The sequence below is a fragment of the Centroberyx gerrardi genome, chromosome 6 (assembly GCF_048128805.1).
Source record: "Centroberyx gerrardi isolate f3 chromosome 6, fCenGer3.hap1.cur.20231027, whole genome shotgun sequence".
Taxonomy (NCBI): domain Eukaryota; kingdom Metazoa; phylum Chordata; class Actinopteri; order Beryciformes; family Berycidae; genus Centroberyx; species Centroberyx gerrardi.
In genome coordinates, this window is record NC_136002.1 from 1334755 (window position 1) to 1348318 (window position 13564).

General features: G+C 38.8%; 1 long non-coding RNA gene across 1 annotated transcript; it reads left to right on the forward strand.

Moving 5' to 3' along the window:
* The first annotated feature begins 10845 nt into the window (after positions 1-10845).
* Positions 10846-11609, forward strand: LOC139911568 (uncharacterized). The gene is made up of 3 exons (XR_011784623.2): positions 10846-10938; positions 11238-11301; positions 11536-11609. It is a non-coding gene; the product is annotated as an uncharacterized LOC139911568 (long non-coding RNA).
* The last annotated feature ends 1955 nt before the right edge of the window (positions 11610-13564 follow it).

The window sequence follows — 13564 nt, forward strand, 5'->3', positions numbered from 1 at the left end:
GCGGCCGCTTCCACAATCCCCACTCTGTGCGTCATGGCAGATACTGACAGTTCGATGTTGGATGACAATTATTCATACCACAGCCAAATGTGTATACTGTTCGAATGAAAAATGGTGTATTTTATTTTTTCCTGCTTGAGGGATTTACATTAAAGTCAAATTTGCCAACATATCATCCACAAAAAGGAACTGTTCATGCACGCATCACTTGGTAAAGCCATGTAAATACCACAGAACACGACTGCACCTTGCACTGTGCGCTTTTGGCCTGGTCTGAGCAGAGAGGTGACGCAAGGGCAAATCCCGGTAATCCTTGACACCAAAATTGCACTGCGCCATTTGATCACTAATGACACGCCCCCTACTGCACCTCTCCTCCCACTGAGGCACAGTCAAGTTCAAAACAGAGTGAAACAGAGCTCTGATATTTATTTTATGATTGAAGGAATAACAAGGAAAACAAAAAAAAGGGTTTATATTGAAACATACCTGGACTGAAGGCACTGTACTTATGAACTGGGAATCAATACATACATTTTTTATATTTTCTGAAGCCAGTTGAGTGAATGTGGGTCTCTTATTGTTATTGCTATTTTTCTCTTTCAAAAGGAATTGGTCTTGGTAGGTTTTCTTTTGGGTTCAATGCGTGTACCTTCATATCAATCGTTTTATTCATTTAAGTGCAATAAATATAAAAGCGATTTTACTGGTTTTTGCTTTTTGCATTTGAGTTGACACCACGGAAAAGGAAAGAGCGATGTGCATTTTTCCTTTTAGTTTGTCAATGCAGAAAATGAGTTAAGTGTTGCGGAGGTGTGGACAGGACCAATGTGACTTCCAGGCAGGATGGAGCTCCATTTCAGAGTAAAAGCCTTAGTGTTGTCCGTTTGAACCAAACGGTAATTAACATCTTTCTTCCTGTCTGAACAAAGCGTGGCAGAGAGGAGGGAGCAGTTAAATCTGCCGGCCCGGAGGTTTGAATCAGTAACGTTAAAGTTATGCTATTAAGTGTTTTTTTTTAAGCTTCATGGCTTGCTTTTTAACGTAAATATAAAATGTAGCCTACTTAGAGACCACGGTTAAATCAGAATAAAGTTGTTTTTTTTCTCCAGTGCTCTGAAAACAGCCTCAACAGGCTCATAATCATGTGTACTCGGATATCCCCTCCAGTTTAAGTGGATTAATAGTTTTTTTACCACAGTATGTCAGACTGAATCAATTCAGTTCAGATGTGTATTTACTGACCGAGCCTCAACAAACTGTTCTATTCCCATTCATTCACTTTTTACACTTCTGATTACATAGATAAACAGGCTGAAGTTTTCTAATGCTGCCCCAGTCAGCAGTAACTGCTGAGAGACTCAGCAGACCAGAAAGCAACCGATTTTTTGTTGAATGGTTGATTTATTTTTGCATTATTATTTGTTTGGATTTTGTAACTTTTTTTCTGTGTGTATTGTGTTGGGCCATGATGAAAATCGAATTCCTCCCTTGGGATTAAAAAAGCTCTAGCACTTTCATTACCCCATTAACCCTAGTGGCCATACAGCACCCAGTATACAGGCAAAGCAATGTAATTATTTCTATAAAGTTGTGGAATTATTAAATATTATTTATGCTAATTAAAGTCAACAGTAGAGCCATGTGGGCCTAAATAAAAGAAATGTGTAGTCAAGGTCAGCTTGTGTGCTAGTAAATTGTAAATTGTTTCAAGAATATAATCAAGTTAAAAAATAACTCACACAGCACCATGGACACAGCCTTCAGTAAATGTACCCTATTAATTTGTATAATTTAGGACTATGAACATTTTAGCTATTGGATGTCAGGGATCAGATTTCTTATAAATAGCCTAACAAAGATTTCTTGCAAATAACAAAATGACAGTCCAACCACACAAAGCCAAGTCACTGGCTCAGTGTTTTAACTGTCAGATCTCTGCAAGATTATAACATTCTGTAACACATAAACAAGAGTAAAACAAAATCTACCTAGTCCTATACATTACTGTTTAAACAGCTTGGTGTTCTGGTTTCTCCCGTTGACCTTGACTTGCTGGGTTGTGGTTTCCACTCAGTTGTCATCCTCCAGAAAAGTGAAAATAAGATCAAATATTATTTTTACAGACCCTGCCATCAATACAATGGAATTAATCTTCACTGTCCTACAAATGAAGACATCACTGATCATGGAGCTTCAATGTAATTTATTCAGTGTTGGTTCATCCATCGTTGTCTTCATCCTAACTAAGCTCTTCCAGTTTGTTGTGCTTGGCTTGCTCCTTGACGTCTGGTCGTAATGTAACGACCACTAGCTTGTTACCTGTCTAGGCTAACATTAGCTAGGGCTACTCACGTTAGAAAGCAAGCTGCGGAGCTTAAAAAACATTATAGCGTAGTTTATTCAAACCTACGGTCAGACAAGTTAAGAAAGTTAAGACCGGTAAAAGTAAGGCTTTTACTCTGAAATGGAGCTCCGTCCTGTCCGGAAGTCACAGCTGTCCTGTCCACGCCTCCACAGCACTTAACTCCTTTTCTGCCTTGACAAACTAAAAGCAAAAAGGAAAAATGCACATCGCTCTTTCCTTTTCTGTGGTGTCAACTCAAATGCAAAGCAAAATGGCAGTAAAATCGCCTTTTTATTTATTGCATTTAAATGAGTAAAACGATTGATACGAAGGTACACGCATTCAATGTACGTTCTGTCAGTTGTTTTTTCTTTTTTGTATCTGAAACAGGAAAACAAAAAAACGGATCATGGTGTCTTTTTAATGAGATTATCCACTTCAAGACTGAAACAAAAATGTTCATTGTTTACCGTATTTAACACCTACTAAAAGATGGAGAAACAAAACCATGAGCCGTTTTTTCGTTTTCCGTTTCAGATACAAAAAAGAAAAAACAATTGACGAAGTGTAAACGGCCAGTTTTGCCCTGCTCCTCCTTGTCGAAGCTAACATAAATAGGTGTGCTGCATAGTAAGGTGTTGATGCACGTGTCACTGTTTAGTGCATTGCAAGTAGTACAATTACGAATCCGTAATCACATTATATTATTATATTGTATCATTATCTTATTTAGTATTACTGTTGAAAATGAGAGAAAGGGAATAGACGGCATCACTTGCAATGCTGTATGGGATGAGCAGTCTCTTAAAAGCATTATGTCCACAGTCTTGTACCCTTGCCTTTTTTTTTTCATACATTTTTTGTTACACTTTACATTAAGTGTTCATTATGTTAACTAATGCATTTACTAACATATATTATTATATATGTTAGTATATATCATATTAACAAAGATGAATTAATGTTAAATACACATGAACAACTCCATGAATTAAAGTTGTTATACACAACTAATGTGTTTACTAACATGAATTCAGTAAGTAATGTTGTTCTACATGTTTGTTAATGCCAATGTATTGTCTAAATTCAAACCCTAACTCTTCATGTATTACTTAACATATCCTGGCATCAACTAAAGTGATTAAGTCACAACAAGCATTACCTAATGTGAATAATGTGTTATTCATGTTCATGCTTAATTCATGTTAGTAAACACATTAGTTAACATGATTAACAAACATGTGTAACAACATTAATTACTGCAGTTAATGTTCATGTACATTTAACATTAACAAATCTTTGTTAAAACTCTTCATGTCAGGATTTTCTAAAATAACTATGGGGAAAATTAATAGGAAATTTATGACCACTGAAAAAGAAGGATGTTTCAGCTCTATGGTATTTTGCTAATCACTGATAGCCAAGGAAGTATTGGTGTACTACAGGACTAAATATGTTGGATGAATCAGTGTCCACCTCACAGTAATTACTGTAATATGAGATCTGTTGACAACAGATGACCAGTGACTTTAATTGACTGTTGCCAGCCTCAGCCTAACAAAGGAAGTACTGCTCATTTTGTTGCGTAATAGTTTTCATCCCCACTGCAGTTAATAGTAATTCACGCTGGGTGAAAATTGAATTACTTCTCTAGGTGTTACGACAGAGCGAATGAAGAAAGACCCAGGCTCAGAAGGGGTCTTGTGTCTCTACCCTGAAAGTAATTTCTTTCATCAAAGGAAACACTGATGGCGTCTCCATTTTCTCTCCTCCCACTGAACCATCAGACTCCATTAGATGGGAGACCCTGTGTGTTTTGCAAATCGCCAGCTTTCCCGGGGTCTAATTAGCCTCTAGTGCTGACTATTGTCTTTACCTGACCTACTCCAGTCACTCCACATTAAAATCCCGTTCATCCACATCCACAGCCAGATGAAAAAAGCCCTCCATCCAAAAGCAAAAAAAAAAAACACTGCTGGCAAAACTGCAAATAATAGATGCTCTGATAATAGTGCCATCAACAGATAGGAAGTGCAGATGTGGAACAAAAGAGCCATGGATGATAATTACTTTTGACGAAGTGGAAAGAGCCGGGGTATAAACATTGTGCTTGTCATCTTGTGTCGGTGTTAAGCGGGTTACTTGGGAGAATGCTCCAATTAGCCAAAGTGTTGACAACAGAAAAGATGAAACCAAAGTCTTTCACAGACAGCGTTTGTCTTCAGCACTTCTACACTCACTGTTTCAACACTGGAACTGTCGCAGTAGAACAACCTTCCAGCCAGCAGAAAAAAACTAACAAGCAAACAGGATTCATACCCAGAACTCTCATGCCAACAATCCAGAAATTTGTACACCAGCGCTCTTTCACATCTGTTTGCACTTTTGTTAAGTGTTGCATCGCATTTTTACTGAGCTTCACTTTCACCTAAAGCTGCAACATACTTCTGAACTTCCCTCTAAATAATTCAACCTCAAAATTGCAAAGAGGCTCATTAAACCTTGGACGATATCTCCAAACAAATGCAAACCCTGCCCCAGACAAAACTTCATGTAATGCACCCTTCAGTGGTGTGTCCAGGCCATTTTGAGTGGGGTGGCCGAGATGGGGCACAGACTCAAGCAGGGGTGGCACTGAGCGCGGCATTTTGGAAGGATGTAGGCAGGTCCCAATGCTGTGTGGGTGTTGTTGTGTTGAAAGGACGTGTTTTAATCGGTTTTTGTTGGAGCAGTTGGAGAGTGTGTTTTCCCTGTGTGTTTATAGCGTACCTATTGGACAGCAGTGCTCCCGGCGATCTGGAGGTATGAACGCTCTACAGTGAGAAATTGAAAGTGATGAAATTTTGAACACAAGGCCCAGGGTGAAAATAGCCAGAATTATCCAAAATAATGTTCAAGCATCCATAGCTTCATATAGCTATGGATGCTTAGCTTAGTTTTGCCATTTATATAGTTTGGTCAGACATCCTTTTTTTGTAAAATTAAAAGATCCCTGGTTTAGTCTTCTCTTTGCTCCCCATGGCTGTAAGGTATGTTTCTTGGTTTCTTGGAACACAGAAGCATAGTTTAAAAAAAAAAAAGAAAGAAAAGAAATGCTGTCCCACCTCGAACATGGCCGTCACAACTCAGGATTTTGGGGTGGCACCTGGGGTGGCCAATCAGATTTCAGGGGTGGCCCTTGCCACCCATTAGACACTCCCCTGCCACCCTTTATAAATATCCCAGGTCCTAAAAAATATGTTCTGTGTACTCAGCAAAGTCTACTAATCTAACATGGTTGCACATATCCTAAGAAAGCCATCCACAATTAACACAATGAGAGTCAAACATCTTCTGACAGTCACACAGTCTGACTCAACACTTTGTTTGCAAATCCATGGATGATCTTCAGGGCACAACAGAAAATCCAGCTGTGTCCAGCGTTCCTACTTTAGCATTTTTCAATGGTGTTCCAATGACACACCACCACAGGTCATCCATATACACTAGTAGTGTGAAAACATGGCTATCATCAGTAGCATGCAACCTTTTGGAGCAATTGATACAAAACACTTACTGCTGCACCATCTTGACTCTCCAGGGACATATGCCAGGGTCCTGTTTGTGGATTTTAGCTCCGCCTTCAACACAATCGTCTCGGAGCTTCTCTACTCCAAGCTCTCCCAACTGTCCGTGTCTGAACCCATCTGTAGATGGATTACCAGCTTCCTCACAGACAGGCCACAGAAGGTCAGGTTGGGAAAATACACCAGCGGCTCCCTGACCCTCAGCACCGGAGCACCACAGGGGTGTGTGCTCTCTCCTCTCCTCTACTCTCTCTACACCAATGACTGCACCTCCGGTGATCCCTCTGTGAAGCTCCTGAAGTTCGCTGACAACACGACAGTGATCGGCCTCATCCGCAACAACGATGAGTCAGCATACAGACAGGAGATTGAACAGTTGACTTCATGGTGCCGTCAAAACAACCTGGAGCTAAATGCCCTGAAGACTGTAGAGATGATAGTGGACTTCAGGAAAAGCCCCCCCTCCCCCTCCCCGATCATCATCCAGGGCTCACCAGCGTCCATGACGGACTCCTTTAAGTTCCTGGGAACCACAGTCTCCCGAGAACTGAAATGGGAGGAACACAACACCGTCACAAAAAAGGCACAGCAGAGGATGTTTTTCCTCAGGCAACTGAGGGAATTCAACCTGCCAATGACGATGATGGTCCAGTTTTACACCGCCATCACTGAGTCCATCCTCTCCTCCTCAATAACTGTCTGGTATGGGTCGGCCAATGCCCAGGATAAGGCCAGACTGCAACGGGTCATCAGAGCAGCGGAGAGGATCATTGGCTGTGACCTGTCCACCCTTCAGGACCTCTACACATCCAGGTCAAGAAGAAGGGCGGAAAAGCACCCGCCACAAGAACCGCTACTTCCCACATGCAATAAAGCTCCTAAATGCTTAATCACTACTACACTGCACTTTCCCCCCCGCCCCGCCCCCATCACTACCACACACCACTACCACCAACTGTTATCTATTTATTTATTTATTTTATCCAACATAGTGCAATATTCAACAGTGCAATTACTACAGTGAATTACTTACAATGCAATAATATATTCTGTATTTGTTTCTGACCTCTTTCTTCTACTGTCTCTTCTGTCTGTTTTTTGGGTTGTTTATATACTATTTTATATATATATGTATATACTGTTTCTCTTTTTTATATACTGTTTTTATTTCTTTATATTGTGTTTTATTATTTTTATTATGTCTTTAACAAGTACACAAGCAACCACTAAGCTAAATTCCTTGTATGTGCAAATATACTTGGCCAATAAAAGGATTCTGATTCTGAAGTCCCAGCATCAGATCTCATTAGTATATTGTGAATTTAATGATGCAAGGAATGGCTGAAAGAACAGGGGGTGAAACCATAGAAAGCATTATAATAAAGGTGTACTGTACTTCAGAAGGACAGATTTAAACCATTATACCGCAGTTGCAGTTAGAGAAGAGAAAGAAAAGAAAAGATCCATGAGGTAAACTGAGAGGTAATGCTGGAAGTTTTGAACCTGAGATAGAAATCTCACGCTGATGGTGGTAGTTCAATTTTTCTTGGAAAAAGGGTGAATTTCTTATATCTATGGATGTTATGGATACTGCTTGATGTTTGCTGTCTTATATACAGGTGTTTGCCCAATTCTTTTAGTACAGTGGGGAATTCATTCATTCAACACTTCCATTGCGCTGTGTTGCTTGACTTTTAACTGTGCATCCTACTTCACGTTGCCTTACCTTTTACTGAACAGTCCAATCTGAGTCCACAGAAAGCCTTGTTTCAAAGCTTTCTTTCAGCACAATTCCATAAGCAATGGAGTGTTTGGGGTCAGGACTCAAGTAGAATGTAGTATGCAGGTGTTGAAAATCAAACAATCAGCAAAGGTGGAAAAATGTCATTGTGAGACATCTTACAGCATCGACTCACGGCACATACCCTGTCTACATGAGTTTTTCAAGTGTGCAAAATACACCATTCTGATCGAAAACCATGATTGCTGGTTGGAGATGGTGTGACATTTCTGGAGGAAATGGGGGACTTAAATTGACGGTTTCACTTCACTGATTATATGATTTGAGACAGGGCTATTTTGAAGAAAGCAAATTTTGATGTATCTGGAGTCCAACTGAGCACAGTGCGCCGTCGCGATGAAGAGCACTTAGATGTGAAATTACAGAAGAGACTGCACTTATAAAGCACAGCTAGGAAGCGGTAATGTGATAATTTGTGTTTACACTGGCATTGTAATAGAGATGCCTTGTTGGCTTTTTAATTTGCAAATGTCATCTTTCAGCGTCCCTAATCGCATTTGTAATCACGACTGAGGACTCAGAGGAAAATAGGGTTGGCGGCATACAGAGTGTTGTCAATACATACATAGGATTGAGAGAGTCACAAAGGACACACACACACACACACACACACACACCATTTGAGGTGTTTTAATGCATATAATGAGCCTGCATCATACAGCTGAATAACTTCCTTTGGCACTGAGCCACAATGGTGACTTGCCCCTATACATCCTAATAGGTTCCTCCTCCTTGAAGAGAAAGCAGCAATTTAAATACAATCCCTGAATGAATTCAATGCTTGGATTATTGATAATCTTACAAACAATACACACACATATACCAAAATGTATGCATTTTTAATTATCTCATCAATAATGACTTGATTATTTTATTGTTTTTTTCCCCCTTCTTTAAATAATGCTCTATAATTATATATAACCTTGATATTGTCTTCTTTTTTCTTATTTCTCTTAAGAAAAGCCTAACTAGGAACAGGAGTTGGACACTAATTTGCATTGTCCCTATCAAATAAACTATATATAAAAAAAAAACATGTAGGGGCACACTAACACACACACAATCACACACACCTATTTAATGACTAAGGTTAGGCCGATATATTGGGCCAATATTGGCCTTTTATTAAATAGCGGATACTGGTCAGTTATGTCGCTTACCTTTGATATGATGGAGGTTCCTTCCTGGTCACAGCTACGGAGAAACAGTCTGGAAATCCTTTTATTTTATTTATTCATTTAATTTTTCAGTAATCATTTTCTCAATGTTTTTTCATTTAAATCAGTAATGTATGCTAGAGTTTCAGAGGCGTTTCCACCCTGACAAGGATAAAATTAAGATAAAAAAATATCATCAAATTTAAAGATATTGAATATCGGCATAAAATATCACACTGCAAAAACTGACAGACTTGTTCAGTTATTTTTTCTTGTATCCAGACTTATCAAGCTTATTTTAGGGTTTTTTGGTGAAATCATCTTACTGCACTGGCAGAAAATTTTACCAGTTTCAACAAATATGACTTTTTTTCGGAGAATGTAACTTGTTTCAGGACATTTATTTGGTAAAAGTGAAATTGTCTTGGAGAATGTTTCTTGTTTCAAGAGTTTCTTCATTGTTTTATGATAATTTCTTGAAAGAAGTCACATAGAGCTCAACAGTGACCGCCCACTTTTGAACGGCTCCGGTTCCAGGAAGTGAATTTCCCATTCACTCCTCTATTGACGTTTCAGAAAATCCTTATATAAAGAGTTTTAAGCCTGGAACCAAGCCAACCAACTACGAGATGAATCGTGACCGTAAAACATTTGATTCGGAGCAAAAAAAAAAAATTTGGAAAACGGAAAAAAAGGTTTTCCAATTTTTTTTGCTCTGAATCAAATGTTGAATCAAACGTATTGTGGTGTGAGCTACATTCTATTCTATTATTCTGCTGCTATAGTAATCACAAATGGTTTTGCCTATACCTCCACCACCCAATACACAGTCTGTACAGCAGAGGGCGCAATCAGCATTTTGTATGCTACTCGGTTTCTCAGGCATACTGGAAGGGCTACCAGAATTGGCGTTTGACATTTTGGTAAAAGGAAAGACCTATTTTTCAATGTATCAGATGGAGAACGGAACATTTCAAATCATTATAGGCCTAATGGTGAAATGAAATATTATGGAATATTATATACAGTATATTGGAGAATTTTGGATCTTGCAAAACATTTGATGCTTTGTTTAAATAATTGATTATTAATTATGGTTTGTCTCCATAGGAGGGGCTTCAAGTAACCTATATAAGGTGAAGATTTATGGCTCAGAAATAATGACATAATCACTTCGTGAGATGGCCTCTGGAGGGCGGCTTTGACTAAGAGATGCAGTGTTTACCATAGATAGACACAAAATCTAAAGTTGGCCAATGTAGAGAAATTGACCTAAGTGAATCTTAAAATTGTTAGTAAGGGGATTTATAAACAGTAACTTGATAATGCGTATTCTGCCCTACAAACTTTAACAGTAGGTAATGTTATTACCTTGTGGTATTTAAGTAATGTTATTGGAATTATTGTGTCACAGTGCTTCAGTGCTTTGAACTGAACATACTTGCCGTGGATCTGTGCTTGTTCCTGATGAAGGTACGGTTGAACCGTTGAAACAAAAAGACACCAATTTGTGCTGGATTCTGGATTTAAATATTATAAGCAAAGTCACTACCTGAGTAGTTACAGTGAAACACTTACCGATTAATGTATCTATCTTCTCTTTATCAAGTGCCTCTCTGCGTTCAGCAGTAGGGTCAATCTTGTTTTTCCCGCCGGTCAGGTTGGACTTCAGGAGCACTTCAGGAGCACATCCCACTTGCTGTTGCCTGCCGTTTAGCAGTCTCCCAACAATGTGATGATACTGTAACATCGCTATCATCCCCAAGCTTGACCTAAAACACACACACAGCTTCCATTTTGAAGCCAACATTAGCCACAGCAAAGCAGCGAAAACCAAGGGGCAATTTTGAAAAATATTACTGACCCAGAGACTACATAATGTTTCAAGGTAAGACCATTACTACACAATTATGAAATTCTTGGTCCCGCCTATCCCACATGAACGAGTCTAGTGCCGTTCTCGTAGCGACCGTGACGACGGCGCGTTCATGTGCAGCTTTCTAGGTTCTAGGTTCTGATTGACTGTTGCTGCTGCAGACTCGGCTCTTCGGGGAAACCATCGTCCAGGTATGACTCTATCATTTATTCAATCACAGAACATTTGCTTTATTTGTATAAATCTTACATCCGATGTGAAGTGATTCAGTCTGTATAAAGTTGAGCTAAGCTAACGTTGGTAATAACGGTTAGCATAATGAGACGGAGTCAGCTAACACATCCATGGGTTAACATCAGGCAAGTTAACTTAGTTAAAGATAGAAATGTTCGCTAACGTTAGATCATAGACTAAACTTTGCATTTGTGATTTATGCTCCACTCGTGTTGCTCCACTTGTTGTGTTGAACGTTGTCTTGTGTTTCTCACAGGGAGTCAAGTTCATGCCACACATCGCTAGCCAGGTCCATGTCAAGGGTTTACTTGCTTAACCAGGTGAGGAGATTTATTTTGAACTTAATTTAGAGCATTTTCGATGTGAGATGGTTCACATCGGTCACAGATAGTAATGACTTGGTAGCACCTTTTTCACCTCTACTGGAGCCAGTGCTTCACAAATTAAGTACTTTTCACCCTGTGCTGTAATCATCATCATGATGTATGCTAACTGTTTTCTGTAAGACACTGAGCCGCAGATACTTAACGTTACTGCAGTTTCTTCTGTTACAGAAACTCCTGCTCTTCAAGAACCACTGACACTTCTCTGGAAAATGCTCCCAAAGAAATTAACTTATTTATGATGTGTTCTGGCCTTTTCACTAGTTTCTTTCTTTACTAGATTTCTTAACCCTTTGCTTTTACTGAATCTTACCTTGTACTGACATATTACAGCTGCCCTCTGTGGACCGAGGCTGTCTAAATATCCACCTGTTATAAACTAGTGTTCCAGTTCAAAGATGATTGTGTTTTTGTTTTTGTTTTTTTTTTGTCTTGTAATGCTTGATACTCCTGAGAATGTTTCACCCATATAAAATGGAACATGTAGAATGGAACGTATTTTGAAATAAATGTTTACTTTGCATATAACAGTTTGTCTTGGATCATCTCTTAAATAAGTCTTATTTGTCATCACTCTGTAGTCCATTATCCTCAAATTATTTTTCTCCATCTTACCTTGGTTATTACATTTTACCAGCATTATGTTTTTCTAGTCACAAATATCAATATTATGTTACTAACAGTGTTTTTATTTATACAAGTCTTACAGAATATACACTGATACATTTTTTGAATGTCTCTTCCTTGTGAGTAATTTCTGACAATATTGACTAAAGCCACACATCTAGACCACATAGTCCAAGTTAACAAACATGCTGTTGCCTCAATGTAGAGATAATATTACTTGTAGCCATCATTATTCTGCTGCATGTATTGATTTAATCCATGGGACTGAATTACACTGGATCAAAGGTGGGTCACCTCACAACATTTAGTCATGACATAAATATTAGTACTCTGATCAAACACAGTCCTATATAAACAGTGTATGAAGAGTTTTTCACTAGCAAGGTTTGCTAGTGAAAAAAAAAATCTGTTAAATTATTATCATTGGGAATATTCTAGGTTTGTTTGGTGTCACACCAAGGTTTACTTGAGTTTGCAAGTGTTATACTATCTAGACTCTGTCATAGCAAAATTTCTATCAGCTTGATCTCCCTATGCAGTGCCCAGAAACACACCTGGTTGGAAGAAGACTCAATTCCATTTACATAATAGACATTATCAGTAACTCAAGCAGGTTAACTCAAATTGGACATCTAAAAATAAATTTACAGACAGTAAAAGAAATTAGAACCATCAAAGCCCAAATATATTCATAACTTTAATAGGATAAAGAAAAGTACATAGGCATAGTCTGTAAACTGAGAATTTCGAGATGTAAATAAATATACAATAGTAACTAGGTGCATAGAACTGCATATGCTACATGTAGCTGGTTAACTACAGCAGTGTTATAATGTTAGCTAGCTAGCTTGCAAGCAACCTATTTAATCAAAAGAGAAACAAAAACAAAATAGAAACCATCCGTTATTGTTCTTAAGTCTTGCCTGTTAAACCTAAGTGTCGGCGGACGTGTAGGTTGAGTTTAATGTGATCTAGTTTGATCACATACAGCTAAAAGCCTCCGCTAACAATCAGCTAGCTGTATAGCTTGTCAACAGTGGAAGTAGAAGTGGTGAATGCGCACGGAGCGTTCCCGTGGCCTAGAGGCGCGTTCACGGAGCTCCAGAAAATACAGCTTTATACGGCTCTTGGTGGCTTCCAAAGAAAAATGGACCCAATGATTTAAAAATTGATAATTCAAAGACTCCATTTTGACTTTGTGCGATACCCAGAAAAATTTTCCCGGAGTTTTACAGGCGTTTCTTTTCCTATGTATCTCTATGGGAAAAAGTCTTTTTGGGCCCCATGGCATCACGTGACTTGCAATACCGAGCTTGGCCACTACACCAAAATCGCCGCACAGCCCAGAGCTGTTCCTGGGGGCTTGCTAGCAACAGCCTTGACAACGACACATTGATTGATTGACACACATACAGACAAATCAGTGTTGAATTCAGACGCGTGGTGCATTGTTTATGTTTTTTGATTGTGTTAGGTAATAATGAGCGGGACAGAACATGATAAACGTCTATGTAAGCGCTGAAAACAAGTTTAATACTATTATTATTATTTTAATTGTGGTGAAAACCGGGAC